Consider the following 16730-nt stretch of genomic DNA (forward strand, 5'->3'; position numbering starts at 1 on the left):
AGTGTGAAGTTTAATGGTATTGGTTTTAGTGTGAAGTTTAATGGTATTGGTTTTAGTGTGAAGTTTAATGGTATTGGTTTTAGTGTGAAGTTTAATGGTATTGGTTTTAGTGTGAAGTTTAATGGTATTGGTTTTAGTGTGAAGTTTAATGGTATTGGTTTTAGTGTGAAGTTTAATGGTATTGGTTTTAGTGTGAAGTTTAATGGTATTGGTTTTAGTGTGAAGTTTAATGGTATTGGTTTTAGTGTGAAGTTTAATGGTATTGGTTTTAGTGTGAAGTTTAATGGTATTGGTTTTAGTGTGAAGTTTAATGGTATTGGTTTTAGTGTGAAGTTTAATGGTATTGGTTTTAGTGTGAAGTTTAATGGTATTGGTTTTAGTGTGAAGTTTAATGGTATTGGTTTTAGTGTGAAGTTTAATGGTATTGGTTTTAGTGTGAAGTTTAATGGTATTGGTTTTAGTGTGAAGTTTAATGGTATTGGTTTTAGTGTGAAGTTTAATGGTATTGGTTTTAGTGTGAAGTTTAATGGTATTGGTTTTAGTGTGAAGTTTTTAATGGTATTGGTTTTAGTGTGAAGTTTAATGGTATTGGTTTTAGTGTGAAGTTTAATGGTATTGGTTTTAGTGTGAAGTTTAATGGTAAGTTTAGTGTGGTTTAATGGTATTGGTTTTAGTGTGAAGTTTAATGGTATTGGTTTTAGTGTGAAGTTTAATGGTATTGGTTTTAGTGTGAAGTTTAATGGTATTGGTTTTAGTGTGAAGTTTAATGGTATTGGTTTTAGTGTGAAGTTTAATGGTATTGGTTTTAGTGTGAAGTTTAATGGTATTGGTTTTAGTGTGAAGTTTAATGGTATTGGTTTTAGTGTGAAATGGTATTGGTTTTAGTGTGAAGTTTAATGGTATTGGTTTTAGTGTGAAGTTTAATGGTATTGGTTTTAGTGTGAAGTTTAATGGTATTGGTTTTAGTGTGAAGTTTAATGGTATTGGTTTTAGTGTGAAGTTTAATGGTATTGGTTTTAGTGTGTAAGTTTTAGTGTGAAGTTTAATGGTTTTGGTTTTAGTGTGAAGTTTAATGGTATTGGTTTTAGTGTGAAGTTTAATGGTATTGGTTTTAGTGTGAAGTTTAATGGTATTGGTTTTAGTGTGAAGTTTAATGGTATTGGTTTTAGTGTGAAGTTTAATGGTATTGGTTTTAGTGTGAAGTTTAATGGTATTGGTTTTAGTGTGAAGTTTAATGGTATTGGTTTTAGTGTGAAGTTTAATGGTATTGGTTTTAGTGTGAAGTTTAATGGAAGTTTAATGGTATTGGTTTTAGTGTGAAGTTTAATGGTATTGGTTTTAGTGTGAAGTTTAATGGTATTGGTTTTAGTGTGAAGTTTAATGGTATTGGTTTTAGTGTGAAGTTTAATGGTATTGGTTTTAGTGTGAAGTTTAATGGTATTGGTTTTAGTGTGAAGTTTAATGGTATTGGTTTTAGTGTGAAGTTTAATGGTATTGGTTTTAGTGTGAAGTTTAATGGTATTGGTTTTAGTGTGAAGTTTAATGGTATTGGTTTTAGTGTGAAGTTTAATGGTATTGGTTTTAGTGTGAAGTTTAATGGTATTGGTTTTAGTGTGAAGTTTAATGGTATTGGTTTTAGTGTGAAGTTTAATGGTATTGGTTTTAGTGTGAAGTTTAATGGTATTGGTTTTAGTGTGAAGTTTAATGGTATTGGTTTTAGTGTGAAGTTTAATGGTATTGGTTTTAGTGTGAAGTTTAATGGTATTGGTTTTAGTGTGAAGTTTAATGGTATTGGTTTTAGTGTGAAGTTTAATGGTATTGGTTTTAGTGTGAAGTTTAATGGTATTGGTTTTAGTGTGAAGTTTAATGGTATTGGTTTTAGTGTGAAGTTTAATGGTATTGGTTTTAGTGTGAAGTTTAATGGTATTGGTTTTAGTGTGAAGTTTAATGGTATTGGTTTTAGTGTGAAGTTTAATGTATTATTGGTTTTAGTGTGAAGTTTAATGGTATTGGTTTTAGTGTGAAGTTTAATGGTATTGGTTTTAGTGTGAAGTTTAATGGTATTGGTTTTAGTGTGAAGTTTAATGGTATTGGTTTTAGTGTGAAGTTTAATGGTATTGGTTTGGTTTTAGTGTTTAATGGTAGTTTAAGTTTAATGGTATTGGTTTTAGTGTGAAGTTTAATGGTATTGGTTTAATGGTATTGGTTTTAGTGTGAAGTTTAATGGTATTGGTTTTAGTGTGAAGTTTAATGGTATTGGTTTTAGTGTGAAGTTTAATGGTATTGGTTTTAGTGTGAAGTTTAATGGTATTGGTTTTAGTGTGAAGTTTAATGGTATTGGTTTTAGTGTGAAGTTTAATGGTATTGGTTTTAGTGTGAAGTTTAATGGTATTGGTTTTAGTTTTAGTGTGAAGTTTAATGGTATTGGTTTTAGTGTGAAGTTTAATGGTATTGGTTTTAGTGTGAAGTTTAATGGTATTGGTTTTAGTGTGAAGTTTAATGGTATTGGTTTTAGTGTGAAGTTTAATGGTATTGGTTTTGGTTTTAATGTGAAGTTTAATGGTATTGGTTTTAGTGTGAAGTTTAATGGTATTGGTTTTAGTGTGAAGTTTAATGGTATTGGTTTTAGTGTGAAGTTTAATGGTATTGGTTTTAGTGTGAAGTTTAATGGTATTGGTTTTAGTGTGAAGTTTAATGGTATTGGTTTTAGTGTGAAGTTTAATGGTATTGGTTTTAGTGTGAAGTTTAATGGTATTGGTTTTAGTGTGAAGTTTAATGGTATTGGTTTTAGTGTGAAGTTTAATGGTATTGGTTTGGTTTTAGTGTGAAGTTTAATGGTATTGGTTTTAGTGTGAAGTTTAATGGTATTGGTTTTAGTGTGAAGTTTAATGGTATTGGTTTTAGTGTGAAGTTTAATGGTATTGGTTTTAGTGTGAAGTTTAATGGTATTGGTTTTAGTGTGAAGTTTAATGGTATTGGTTTTAGTGTGAAGTTTAATGGTATTGGTTTTAGTGTGAAGTTTAATGGTATTGGTTTTAGTGTGAAGTTTAATGGTATTGGTTTTAGTGTGAAGTTTAATGGTATTGGTTTTAGTGTGAAGTTTAATGGTATTGGTTTTAGTGTGAAGTTTAATGGTATTGGTTTTAGTGTGAAGTTTAATGGTATTGGTTTTAGTGTGAAGTTTAATGGTATTGGTTTTAGTGTGAAGTTTAATGGTATTGGTTTTAGTGTGAAGTTTAATGGTATTGGTTTTAGTGTGAAGTTTAATGGTATTGGTTTTAGTGTGAAGTTTAATGGTATTGGTTTTAGTGTGAAGTTTAATGGTATTGGTTTTAGTGTGAAGTTTAATGGTATTGGTTTTAGTGTGAAGTTTAATGGTATTGGTTTTAGTGTGAAGTTTAATGGTATTGGTTTTAGTGTGAAGTTTAATGGTATTGGTTTTAGTGTGAAGTTTAATGGTATTGGTTTTAGTGTGAAGTTTAATGGTATTGGTTTTAGTGTGAAGTTTAATGGTATTGGTTTTAGTGTGAAGTTTAATGGTATTGGTTTTAGTGTGAAGTTTAATGGTATTGGTTTTAGTGTGAAGTTTAATGGTATTGGTTTTAGTGTGAAGTTTAATGGTATTGGTTTTAGTGTGAAGTTTAATGGTATTGGTTTTAGTGTGAAGTTTAATGGTATTGGTTTTAGTGTGAAGTTTAATGGTATTGGTTTTAGTGTGAAGTTTAATGGTATTGGTTTTAGTGTGAAGTTTAATGGTATTTTTTCTAGTGTGAAGTTTAATGGTATTAGGTTTTAGTGTGAAGTTTAATGGTATTGGTTTTAGTGTGAAGTTTAATGGTATTGGTTTTAGTGTGAAGTTTAATGGTATTGGTTTTAGTGTGAAGTTTAATGGTATTGGTTTTAGTGTGAAGTTTAATGGTATTGGTTTTAGTGTGAAGTTTAATGGTATTGGTTTTAGTGTGAAGTTTAATGGTATTGGTTTTAGTGTGAAGTTTAATGGTATTGGTTTTAGTGTGAAGTTTAATGGTATTGGTTTTAGTGTGAAGTTTAATGGTATTGGTTTTAGTGTGAAGTTTAATGGTATTGGTTTTAGTGTGAAGTTTAATGGTATTGGTTTTAGTGTGAAGTTTAATGGTATTGGTTTTAGTGTGAAGTTTAATGGTATTGGTTTTAGTGTGAAGTTTAATGGTATTGGTTTTAGTGTGAAGTTTAATGGTATTGGTTTTAGTGTGAAGTTTAATGGTATTGGTTTTAGTGTGAAGTTTAATAGTATTGTGAAGTTTAATGGTATTGGTTTTAGTGTGAAGTTTAATGGTATTGGTTTTGGTTTTAGTGTGAAGTTTAATGGTATTGGTTTTAGTTTTTTAGTGTGAAGTTTAATGGTATTGGTTTTAGTGTGAAGTTTAATGGTATTGGTTTTAGTGTGAAGTTTAATGGTATTGGTTTTAGTGTGAAGTTTAATGGTATTGGTTTTAGTGTGAAGTTTAATGGTATTGGTTTTAGTGTGAAGTTTAATGGTATTGGTTTTAGTGTGAAGTTTAATGGTATTGGTTTTAGTGTGAAGTTTAATGGTATTGGTTTTAGTGTGAAGTTTAATGGTATTGGTTTTAGTGTGAAGTTTAATGGTATTGGTTTTAGTGTGAAGTTTAATGGTATTGGTTTTAGTGTGAAGTTTAATGGTATTGGTTTTAGTGTGAAGTTTAATGGTATTGGTTTTAGTGTGAAGTTTAATGGTATTGGTTTTAGTGTGAAGTTTAATGGTATTGGTTTTAGTGTGAAGTTTAATGGTATTGGTTTTAGTGTGAAGTTTAATGGTATTGGTTTTTAATGGTATTGGTTTTAGTGTGTTTAATGGTATTGGTTTTAATGGAAGTTTAATGGTATTGGTTTTAGTGTGAAGTTTAATGGTATTGGTTTTAGTGTGAAGTTTAATGGTATTGGTTTTAGTGTGAAGTTTAATGGTATTGGTTTTAGTGTGAAGTTTAATGGTATTGGTTTTAGTGTGAAGTTTAATGGTATTGGTTTTAGTGTGAAGTTTAATGGTATTGGTTTTAGTGTGAAGTTTAATGGTAATGGTTTTAGTGTGAAGTTTAATGGTATTGGTTTTAGTGTGAAGTTTAATGGTATTGGTTTTAGTGTGAAGTTTAATGGTATTGGTTTTAGTGTGAAGTTTAATGGTATTGGTTTTAGTGTGAAGTTTAATGGTATTGGTTTTAGTGTGAAGTTTAATGGTATTGGTTTTAGTGTGAAGTTTAATGGTATTGGTTTTAGTGTGAAGTTTAATGGTATTGGTTTTAGTGTGAAGTTTAATGGTATTGGTTTTAGTGTGAAGTTTAATGGTATTGGTTTTAGTGTGAAGTTTAATGGTATTGGTTTTAGTGTGAAGTTTAATGGTATTGGTTTTAGTGTGAAGTTTAATGGTATTGGTTTTAGTGTGAAGTTTAATGGTTTTGGTTTTAGTGTGAAGTTTAATGGTATTGGTTTTAGTGTGAAGTTTAATGGTATTGGTTTTAGTGTGAAGTTTAATGGTATTGGTTTTTTAAGTTTAATGGTATTGGTTTTAGTGTGAAGTTTAATGGTATTGGTTTTAGTGTGAAGTTTAATGGTATTGGTTTTAGTGTGAAGTTTAATGGTTTAATGGTATTGGTTTTAGTGTGAAGTTTAATGGTATTGGTTTTAGTGTGAAGTTTAATGGTATTGGGTGAAGTTTAATGGTATTGGTTTTAGTGTGAAGTTTAATGGTATTGGTTTTAGTGTGAAGTTTAATGGTATTGGTTTTAGTGTGAAGTTTAATGGTATTGGTTTTAGTGTGAAGTTTAATGGTATTGGTTTTAGTGTGAAGTTTAATGGTATTGGTTTTAGTGTGAAGTTTAATGGTATTGGTTTTAGTGTGAAGTTTAATGGTATTGGTTTTAGTGTGAAGTTTAATGGTATTGGTTTTAGTGTGAAGTTTAATGGTATTGGTTTTAGTGTGTGAGTTTAATGGTATTATTGGTTTTAGTGTGAAGTTTAATGGTATTGGTTTTAGTGTGAAGTTTAATGGTATTGGTTTTAGTGTGAAGTTTAATGGTATTGGTTTTAGTGTGAAGTTTAATGGTATTGGTTTTAGTGTGAAGTTTAATGGTATTGGTTTTAGTGTGAAGTTTAATGGTATTGGTTTTAGTGTGAAGTTTAATGGTATTGGTTTTAGTGTGAAGTTTAATGGTATTGGTTTTAGTGTGAAGTTTAATGGTATTGGTTTTAGTGTGAAGTTTAATGGTATTGGTTTTAGTGTGAAGTTTAATGGTATTGGTTTTAGTGTGAAGTTTTAGTATTGGTAGAAGTTTAATGGTATTGGTTTTAGTGTGAAGTTTAATGGTATTGGTTTTAGTGTGAAGTTTAATGGTATTGGTTTTAGTGTGAAGTTTAATGGTATTGGTTTTAAGCGTAAAGTTTAATAGTGTATTTAATGGTTTTAGTGTGAAGTTTAATGGTATTGGTTTTAGTGTGAAGTTTAATGGTATTGGTTTTAGTGTGAAGTTTAATGGTATTGGTTTTAGTGTGAAGTTTAATGGTATTGGTTTTAGTGTGAAGTTTAATTTAATGGTATTGGTTTTAGTGTGAAGTTTAATGGTATTGGTTTTAGTGTGAAGTTTAATGGTATTGGTTTTAGTGTGAAGTTTAATGGTATTGGTTTTAGTGTGAAGTTTAATGGTATTGGTTTTAGTGTGAAGTTTAATGGTATTGGTTTTAGTGTGAAGTTTAATGGTATTGGTTTTAGTGTGAAGTTTAATGGTATTGGTTTTAGTGTGAAGTTTAATTTATTGGTTTTAGTGTGAAGTTTAATGGTATTGGTTTTAGTGTGAAGTTTAATGTGTGAGTGTGAAGTTTAATGGTATTGGTTTTAGTGTGAAGTTTAATGGTATTGGTTTTAGTGTGAAGTTTAATGGTATTGGTTTAGTGTGAAGTTTAATGGTATTGGTTTTAGTGTGAAGTTTAATGGTATTGGTTTTAGTGTGAAGTTTAATGGTATTGGTTTTAGTGTGAAGTTTAATGGTATTGGTTTTAGTGTGAAGTTTAATGGTATTGGTTTTAGTGTGAAGTTTAATGGTATTGGTTTTAGTGTGAAGTTTAATGGTATTGGTTTTAGTGTGAAGTTTAATGGTATTGGTTTTAGTGTGAAGTTTAATGGTATTGGTTTTAGTGTGAAGTTTAATGGTATTGGTTTTAGTGTGAAGTTTAATGGTATTGGTTTTAGTGTGAAGTTTAATGGTATTGGTTTTAGTGTGAAGTTTAATGGTATTGGTTTTAGTGTGAAGTTTAATGGTATTGGTTTTAGTGTGAAGTTTAATGGTATTGGTTTTAGTGTGAAGTTTAATGGTATTGGTTTTAGTGTGAAGTTTAATGGTATTGGTTTTAGTGTGAAGTTTAATGGTATTGGTTTTAGTGTGAAGTTTAATGGTATTGGTTTTAGTGTGAAGTTTAATGGTATTGGTTTTAGTGTGAAGTTTAATGGTATTGGTTTTAGTGTGAAGTTTAATGGTATTGGTTTTAGTGTGAAGTTTAATGGTATTGGTTTTAGTGTGAAGTTTAATGGTATTGGTTTTAGTGTGAAGTTTAATGGTATTGGTTTTAGTGTGAAGTTTAATGGTATTGGTTTTAGTGTGAAGTTTAATGGTATTGGTTTTAGTGTGAAGTTTAATGGTATTGGTTTTAGTGTGAAGTTTAATGGTATTGGTTTTAGTGTGAAGTTTAATGGTATTGGTTTTAGTGTGAAGTTTAATGGTATTGGTTTTAGTGTGAAGTTTAATGGTATTGGTTTTAGTGTGAAGTTTAATGGTATTGGTTTTAGTGTGAAGTTTAATGGTATAGTGAAGTTTAATGGTATTGGTGTGAAGTTTAATGGTATTGGTTTTAGTGTGAAGTTTAATGGTATTGGTTTTAATAATGGTATTGGTTTTAGTGTGAAAGTGGTTTTAGTGTGAAGTTTAATGGTATTGGTTTTAGTGTGAAGTTTAATGGTATTGGTTTTAGTGTGAAGTTTAATGGTATTGGTTTTAGTGTGAAGTTTAATGGTATTGGTTTTAGTGTGAAGTTTAATGGTATTGGTTTTAGTGTGAAGTTTAATGGTATTGGTTTTAGTGTGAAGTTTAATGGTATTGGTTTTAGTGTGAAGTTTAATGGTATTGGTTTTAGTGTGAAGTTTAATGGTATTGGTTTTAGTGTGAAGTTTAATGGTATTGGTTTTAGTGTGAAGTTTAATGGTATTGGTTTTTTGAAGTTTAATGGTATTGGTTTTAGTGTAGTTTTGGTATTTTTAGTGTGAAGTTTAATGGTATTGGTTTTAGTGTGAAGTTTAATGGTATTGGTTTTAGTGTGAAGTTTAATGGTATTGGTTTTAGTGTGAAGTTTAATTGGTTTTAGTGTGGTTTTGGTATTGGTTTTAGTGTGAAGTTTAATGGTAATTGGTTTTAGCGTGAAGTTTAATGGTATTGGTTTCAGTGTGAAGTTTAATGGTTATTGGTTTTAGTGTGAAGTTTAATGGTATTGGTTTTAGTGTGAAGTTTAATGGTATTGGTTTCAGTGTGAAGTTTAATGGTATTGGTTTCAGTGTGAAATTTAATGGTTATTGGTTTCAGTGTGAAGTTTAATGGTATTGGTTTCATTGTGAAGTTTAATAGTATTGGTTTCAGTGTGATGTTTAATGGTATTGGTAGTGAAGTTTAATGGCAGCTCACTCATAGTTTAACAATAGGAATTTTCTCTTCAGCAGCTCACTCATAGCTTAACAATAGGAATCTTCTCTTCAGTAGCTCACTCATAGCTTAACAATAGGAATCTTCTATTCAGTAACTCACTCATAGCTTAACAATAGGAATCTTCTATTCAGTAGCTCACTCATAGCTTAACAATAGGAATCTTCTCTTCAGCAGCTCACTCATAGCTTAAGAATAGGAATCTTCTCTTCAGCAGCTCACTCATAGTTTAACAATAGGAATTTTCTCTCAGCAGGTCACTCATAGCTTAACAATAGGAATCTTCTCTTCAGTAGCTCACTCCTAACTTAGCAATAGGAATCTTCTCTTCAGTAGCTCACTCATAGGGTAATAATAGGAATCTTCTCTTCAGTAGCTCATTCATAGCTTTACAATAGAAAATACAGCTATTTTCTCTTCAGTAGCTCATTCATAGCTTTACAATAGAAAATACAGCTATTTTCTCTTCAGTAGCTCAAAACCAATGTAGAACAGCTACTGAAAGCTACGACTACTCAACATGAAGCTTTATTAGGTTTTTCCTGAGTAATAATACGACATGAGGTTTATTTAGTTTCGAACTATGTATATACGCACAGATTTTATTTTTAATGAAAAATATATAGCTCGGGAAACAGATCTCATATAACCTAGCTGTGCGTAGCTAAAATCATTAGTTGTTTTCTGATGTAATAAGATATGACGTTCTATTATAAATGCATTGAAATATTATTAAACCACATTGTTTCTACGTTTATCTCGCACACGTTGTATCTTTTGTCCTAACCAATGTTACTACTTTTTTGCATGCTTTCCAGTTATAAGTTATGCAAAAAGTAGTAACTTAATTAGACTGTAAAATATTGCTGTATATATGTTAATTCAGAATGTACATATATAAACATACATACACTGTTGTTGAAAATCTATATTCCATGTGATAGACCATGGCCAATCGTACATGCAACATAAGGAAAGTGCGCGAGGCATATTTGATTGATTTTGGTTTGATATAATTCCTTTCTTATGTTTGATTTATTACATAGATTTTATAGAATCAAGATTTGTCTGTCTTCAAATTTGTCTTGAATAAATGCATTAATTCAAAAGCCAAATAAAAACACAATTGATATATGGCAACAGAGGGTATTTGTTTCCTTTGTATTTAAGAATAAAGCTAAACATGGTCTGTATGTGGTGTTGCCACAAAAATATCTAAAACAGGTTCGTAGATATACCATACCACTGGGGAACCAAACGATTGACATACATTGCTTTCAAATGTCTTCATTAGCAAAGCTGGTAATAACACTGACCTGCTGGATTTATTTAAACTGGTCAGCGTAATTTTGTAGTAACAAGACACAAACTATAGACTCTCGGTTTACCGTTTGTCATGTCTGACTCATAACAGAGAGTTTATTTTTGGCTTGAATTTCGCGTTATGTTACACGAAGACTACCTGTGCTAGTCGTCCCTAATGTAGCAAGGAAGGCAGCTAGTCAACTCTTGTGCTACTCTTTTATCAAGAAATATAGCATATAATGCCCCAATGACTGAAAGAGGAAAGTATTTGGTATAATTCGGATTAAAACTCGCGACTCTCAGATTGCAAGTCGAGCACTTTAATAAACTGGCCGTGGCCACTACAGAGAGATTGAGAAATGGTGTTTACATAAATACATATATATTTGTTGTTGTTTTTTCTTACCTATATGTAAAACGTGTTTATTTTATGAATTAAGTATACATATATTTTGTGTTTATTTATTTAAAAATGAAAGTCATATTTACAGATATTAAGTGAGGTTACAGATATAACACATATTAAGCGAGAATGATGTGAACTGGTCATAATTAAAATGACCATTGTTAATTTTTGCTTACTTGCACGAATTAAAAAAAAAAACAATAAAATCTACATCACTCTCAAGCAAAGTAAAGAGAAACGTCGTTAATAAGTTTAATTTATGTCAAAATTAATAAGTTAATGTGATGAAAATTTTATTATTTATGCTGTGGCTATAAAGTTTAACCTGTTGACTGCCAAGTATTTCAGCTGCTACAATACAACTCTAATGCTTCTTCAATTTGTAACTTTTTTGGTTACGCTAGTTTGGATCGAAAGTGAAACAATTTGTAAGTAGGTGTAATTCATGTATGGTGCTGACATCTAGCGTTGAAGTTAGGCATTATTGAGAAATAATTAACTCGTCCGTGGCACCGTGTTACCGATCGGCTTGAACGAATTATCTAGTCTACGGCACTGAACAGGTTAAAGCTTGTTTTCTCTCCTAGAAATACACATATGTTAATGTGAATCACTGTCTATGTGGGCGCTACTTATGACAATACTGTAATTAGCCACCTTTGAATAAGATATTAACTTCAATGTTTTCGTCTTGCCACAAAAGCAACATTCTGTAAAAGAAATGTATGTATATATATATATATTAAAGTACTTATATTTCTGCTAAGTGACAGAACGTTATCTGTGGACTTACAACCGTGGTGAGCAGAGCACAAAAAGCTCATTTGGTAGCTTTCTGCTTAACTTGAAACAGCTTTAACTCCACTGAATTATATGTAAAAACGAACAAGTATGATAACAAATAGATAAATTTATTAAGCAGAGGCTTAAGAGATATTTGAGATCATAAAACGTATCCTAAGATTACTAGCAGAATGGGAGCTTAAGTGTTCTGCTTGAAAGCTATAAATATGTATATAAATACTGCAGTAATACAACAGTATACTTGAAGTAATATGAAGCACCACCCTGCTTTATACCAAGTTGAAACTATTAAGCGACTGGTTTTACCAAGTTATTTTTACTGAAGTGATTCGATCCTTGCACGAGTGATTTAGAGAGAAAGCACAGCGTGATACACATTTCTCACGCATATTTTAATATCGTGCACTGTTTTAAAATGATACACTTAAGGATATGAACATCAACCTAAAACATGTTTCAGAAAATTATAAAAGCCCTCAATGGCTCAGCAGCATGTCTGTGACTTACAATGCTAAAAACCGGATTTCGATACCCATGGTGGGCAGAGCACAGATAGCCCCTTGTGTAGCTTTGTGCTTAATTTAAAACAAGAACAATATATTTTTTGGCCCGGCATGACCAAGAGTGTTAAGGCGTTCGACTCTTAATTCGCAAATCGCGGGTTCGAATCCCGGTCACATTAAACAGGCGTGGGGGCGTTATAATGTTACGATCGATCTCACTATTCGTTGGTAAAAGTGTAGCCCAAGAGGTGGCTGTGGGTGGTGATGACTAGCTGCCTTCCCTCTAGTCTTACACTGCTAAATTAGGGACGGCTAGCGCAGATAGCCCTCGAGCATCTCTGCGAGAAATAAAAAAACAAACAAAAGAATCTATAAGACGTTCGGGAAAAATAAAATATTTTGTTTTTTTATAAATAGAAATCTATAGTTGTTTATTCCGTTTATGAAGAAATAAAAACAGATATATTCAAAACAACCGAAAGGTAGGAAATACTCTAACTTTAAATCAGTATCTTCAACAACCTTGGTTTTATCATTTAATGACCCCCCAGTAGCATAGCGGTATGCCAGCGGACTAAAACTGAAAGAAACCGGATTTAGAAACTCGAGGTGGGCAGAGCAGAGATAGCCCTCTGTGTAGCCTGGTGATTAATAAGAAACAAACAATCATTTTCTTCTTGAACGAACACTTAAGAGTTAGCTAAGCTACTTGGGGCTATTTGCTGTGTCTACCAAGGGGACTCGAACCCCTAATTTTAGTATTGTGATCAGAAAACTTACCACTGCCTTTCCGAGAGACATGTTAGAAAGTGTGAATATTACAATATTCTATTTTATTAGTTTAGTTATGTTCGAGGAAAACTACTTTTCTTCTTTAAAATAATAATGACATACAAGGTAAGAGAGTACCCATGCACAAAGTATATACTTATGTAATAACATCAGGATATTAATTCACTTAATCGTATCGTAAAGCCTGTCTAAGTTATTTTGATGAAGTGGAAGTGACAAATGCTTCGGTCTTCAACTTCGTACTTTCAAACATTAAATTTTAAAAATCAGAGAAATAGAAAGACTAGGTTCTAACCTAATATTAAACTAAACAGACCATAAAAAAACATGTGCTACACTTTTTGAAAGGTACGTTAGGATAATACGAAAAGGAGCGCAGCTAATTTTAAATTATAATTACAAAATAATCAACGTTATTGATGTAGTTTTAAGTACATCTCGAACTGTAAGATACAGGGATGGTTTTCTTTGCCTTTCTATTTCCATTTCACCATAAAATGAAAGAGAATGTTGATGCGTGGTTCTATTTCTAGACAGTTTTCATAACGTTTAATCTTAACTCTTGTCTAACGTGAGTCAGAAAACTGAATTTAAAAGTATCGAAAACTAGAGTGAAAATATTTATCATAGGAAATCATCCCAATGAAGACTCGTTTTTAGTTCATTTAACCAATTTACTAAATGTTATAACTACGTGTCTTACCCATATGTCTCAACTGTATGTCTCAATTGCATGTCTTAACTACATGTCTTAACTACAGATCTTAACTACATGTCTCAAAGATATATCTCAAATACATGCCTCAACTATGCGTCTCAACTGCATGTCTTAACTATATGTCTTAACTACATACCTTAACAACTTGTCTCAACTATATGTCTTAAATACATGCCTCAACTATATGTCTCAACTGCGTGTTCTAACTATATGTTTCAACTACATGTCTTAACTGCATATCTTAACTACATGTCTTAAATACGTCTTAACTATATGTCTCAACTGCATGTCCTAACTACATGTCTTAACTACATGTTTTAGCAATGTGTCTTAACTACATGTCTTAACTACATGTTTTAGCAATGTGTCTTAACTACATGTCTTAACTATATATTTTAATTTTCAAACTTTATATCACAAAAAACTTAAAACATTACACATCTCGACTGAATCTACTTTTTCACAACAAATTGGTCCCTGGACATCTATTTCTCGTGGTGTTCTTGCCTCCAGTTTAGAAATCCCTGCTACACAGAAAATATAAATTAATTCATTTAACGCATTACACCTAAACACGTTTCTGCCAGTTCACACCTTGTCACAGTAAGTTTTTTTAATCGGAAACAAACCCAAACTGATCACTCTGCACTGAGTAACAATGTATTACATTATCAGGCGTCTAGACGTTATGTTCTGCGATATCGTGCGTCCAAATTCTGTTGTTCTGCATTACCAAGCGTCCCAAAAGATAACAATCTCAATACTATGTATTATTTTCATGTTTCACTTATAATTGTATTCGTCTTGTATGAAGCCTTAATATATAAGAGAATCACACTTCATAAACACATAGCATATGATTCATCATAACAATATTTCTACTTGTCTTCAAGTGTATATATCTACTCGAAACGTTCATTATTGTTTTCTAAGCTCTAACTATACACACGCAGAAATCATATTTTGGAAAGACGCGAAACAATAGAGTTGGAATAGCAACTGTAGAAAGTGCGTACATTTCAGCAATTTGTTACTATAAAGAGATTGCAAATTCACATATGTATGTATACACATATATCAACTTTGAACCGACTGAGATCTGGGTCTGCTACTTCTGTACACGAATATAATTCTTGTAATAAACGCACAAATTTAACCTTATTTCTGCAAGCTGAAGGCTTAGCATTTCAAACCTATATCGCGCAACAATTTGCATTTACCACATTTTCTACACGTTTCTGCGTATTGTTGTTTTTTAAGTTGCTGCAAAAACGGTTCACTGCACTTTTCTACAAAATTTCTTTGTTATGCAATAAATGACTAATCTTAATTGTTAGAATAATAAAAATAATACCTAAAATCAGCGGTACAAAACAATTACGTTATGATGTATTATTTCATTCTAATACTAAATGTACTTGCCAAGTGTGTCAATAGTAAATAAAACCTTTATTAATAGAAACAGATATTTTTAATTTCTACTTTAAAAGTTCATATGTCCTACTCTATTGTAACCTAAAGAGTGCATAATCTTTCTCGTGATTCATGGCATGCGCACGTTTTACTGACGCCACGATTGTACAAATTGCAACATTAAGCGACCCTTATGTGATGTCATTTCAGTATCTACTGGCTAACTGACGGATAACATATTACCGTATAGTGGTACGAGTGGTTAACTCAAGTGACCTCTCTTGTGGGCCGAAGTAAACACGCGGTTACCAGATACATAATAAGATGACAGATAAATCGGAGACAAACTGCAAGCAAAAATACTATTAAATATTAACAGCTCTTTACACTAAGCGCTGTAAGAGACATAAAATAAAAAAGAACTGGAGCATGGGATTAAATATTCTGAGGCAGAGCTATGCAGTAAAGCAAACATTCGAGCTGTTAAATTTTTATACAAAAGGAATGAAATTCTGGACTGTTATTATAAGCAATATTTTTATGTCAGCTTTCATATCTTTCTATTATACTAATATTTTACTAGAGAGAGAGAGCGGTAAAACTACATTTTATTTTAAGATATTTAAGATATTTAAACAATAATTAGAAATAGAAGAATTAAAATAATTGTTTTGTTTTATTGTTGTTTTCAGTTAAAGCCTATTGTTTCAGTCAAAAATAATTAAAAACATAATGACAATATATGTTAATTACCACCAAATCAGTTAAGTCTCGTTTAGCGAACGTGTGGGATATTGACAGCTCCTGTAATAACTTGTTTGTTTGTTTTTTTAATTTCGCGCAAAGCTATTTGAGGGCTATCTGCGCTAGCTGTCCCTAATTTAGCAGTGTAAAACTAGAGGGAAGGCAGCTAGTCATCACCACCTACCGCCAACTCTTGGGCTACTCTTTTACCAACGAATAGTAGGATTGACCGTCACGTTATAACGCCCCCACGGCTGAAAGGGCGAGCATGTTTGATGCAATCGGGACTCGAGCACGTTACTGGTTTCAAACTTCCGCAATGTATAAACATTTATGCCCTCTTGTGATTGAAACTGTTGTCACTACCAAGACATAAGTACTTCTTAAGAAACATGGAGCAAACTATAAGTTCGCCCAAGACCCAAAATTACGGACGTAATTTGTGAGCCAATCAAACTCCAACCCTAATCCGTAATCAGGAAGCGCTAACCACCAATTTTCGTTCTTCCCCAGCTTTTGTTTGGTTTCTTTTGAATTTCGCGCAAAGCTACACGAAGGCTATCTGCGCTAGCCGTCCCTAATTTAGCAGTGTAAGACTAGAGGGAAGGCAACTAGTCATCACCACACACCGCCAACTCTTGGGCTACTCTTTTACCAACGAATAGTGGGATTGACTGTCACATTATAACGCTCCCAAGGGTGAAAGAGCGAGCATGTTTGATGCGACGGGGATTCGAACTCGCGACCCTTAGATTACGAGTCGAACACCTTAACCCACCTGGTCATGCCGGGCTCACCCCAGCTTTTGACTCTAGAGATTTTTAAAATCGAACCTCTAAATAATTTATTATTGTATATTCATAACGCTTCCTTACTCTCGTCTATCACTAATCACAAAAATATTCGAATCAGTATTGAATCCAACGATTTCGAATGTAATTTCTTATAGGTGGCGAAAATAAAATTATTTTGCAATAATATTTACCGAGGAAGTCAACAATTTATTAAATTTAAATTTCATGTTTAATAACAGGAGAACTACAAAGGAACATAAAGTAATATGCCATAATATTATAAACATCACCAATTTCAGCTGCTAGCATTGCTTTATTTAGTATATATATAATCCTTGCAGGCTTAATACATGGTTATTAGTTTTTGTCAGTTTTAAGAACCTTTCATTGAAGTAAAATAAGAAAGTTCTACGCGATCAGTTTTTAATCTCTCTGAAAAACTAATTTCGTATCAGATTACAAAAAACCGAAATATCTGATTATTTTTTTTCTGAAAAGCCGTCCAAGCTGTCTAAA

Source organism: Tachypleus tridentatus, unplaced genomic scaffold, assembly GCF_004210375.1.
Source record: "Tachypleus tridentatus isolate NWPU-2018 unplaced genomic scaffold, ASM421037v1 Hic_cluster_1, whole genome shotgun sequence".
NCBI lineage: Eukaryota > Metazoa > Arthropoda > Merostomata > Xiphosura > Limulidae > Tachypleus > Tachypleus tridentatus.